Source organism: Arachis duranensis, chromosome 9, assembly GCF_000817695.3.
Source record: "Arachis duranensis cultivar V14167 chromosome 9, aradu.V14167.gnm2.J7QH, whole genome shotgun sequence".
In the NCBI taxonomy this organism is placed as follows: Eukaryota; Viridiplantae; Streptophyta; class Magnoliopsida; order Fabales; family Fabaceae; genus Arachis; species Arachis duranensis.
Genome location: NC_029780.3, coordinates 64768299 through 64769853, shown reverse-complemented (window position 1 = coordinate 64769853; position 1555 = coordinate 64768299).

Here is a 1555-nt window from a genome sequence, read left to right as displayed (position 1 = left end):
CCTGCCTTAACAAGCAAAGCTAGGCCCAACAAACAAAAGGGTCTACCAATAAAGATGACCTTTACAAATGTACCCGACCACTTTAAAGAGGTCGCAGACAAACCAAGGAAGCTCAACATTATCTGCCCAAAGCAGGTAACCGCCTCCAGAATTGCTCATCTATCGGATGAAAAATACCATGCACAGATATCGTATGACTAATCAGCTGTTGGTTCTCAATCATGTAGGAATAGGATTTACTATCCTTTTGCGTCTGTCACCACGCCCTACTGTCGCGAGTTTGAAGCTCGTCACAGTCATCCCTTCCCAGATCCTACTCGGAATACCACAGACAAGGTTTAGACTTTCCGAATCTCAGGAATGCTGCCAATGGATTATAGCCTATACCACGAAGACTCTAATCTCGGATTCAGATGCCCCATTGTCAAAGGGGAGTCGATGTGAATCGTTGATTAGAAATTAAAGAGATATACATTCAAGCTTGTCTTCATGTAGAACGGAAGTGGTTGTCAATCATGCGTTCATAAGTGAGAATGGTGATGAGTATCACATAATCATCATATTCATCATGTTCTTGTGTGCGAATGAATATCTTAGAATAGGAATAAGCATGAATTGAATAGAAGATAGTAGTAATTGCATTAATACTCGAGGAACAACAGAGCTCCACACCTTAATCTATGGTGTATAGAAACTCCACCGTTTAAAATACATAAGTGAAAATAGGGTAGGCATGGCCAAATGACCAGACCCCATAAAAGTCTAAGATAGCATTAAACTGATCAAAGATCCCTAATACAATAGTAAAAAGTTCTATTTATACTAAGCTAGTTACTAGGGTTACAAAAATGAGTAAATGATGCAGAAATCCACTTTCGGGCCCACTTGATGTGTGCTTGGGCTGAGCATTGAAGCTCTCACGTGTAGAGGTCTTCCTTGGAGTTAAACGCTTGTTTTTAATTTGTTTCTGGCGTTTAACTCTGCTTTGCAACTTGTTTCTAGCGTTTAACGCCAGAATAGGGCAAAAAGCTGGCGTTAAACGCAAGTTTGCATCATCTAAAGTCGGGCAAATTATGGACTATTATATCTTGCTGGAAAGCCCTGGATGTCTACTTTCCAACGCAATTAAGAGCGTGCCATTTGGACTTCTGTAGCTCGAAAAAATCTATTTCGAGTTCAGGGAGGTCAGAATCCAACAGCATCAGCAGTCCTTTGTCAGCCTCTAAATCAGATTTTTGGTCAAGTCCCTCAATTTCAGCCAGAAAATACCTGAAATCACAGAAAAACACAAACTCTTAGTAAAGTCCAAAAATATGAATTTTTCTTAAAAACTAATAAAATATACTAAAAACTACTAAATCATACTAAAAACTATGTAAAAACAATGCCAAAAAGCGTATAAATTATCAGCTCATCACAACACCAAACTTAAATTGTTGCTTGTCCCCAAGCAACTGAAAATCAAATAAGATAAAAAGAAGAGAATATACAATGAATCTCACAATATCAATGAATCTCACAGTTTTGAAATCTCACTTTATCCTTTGAAATTCAG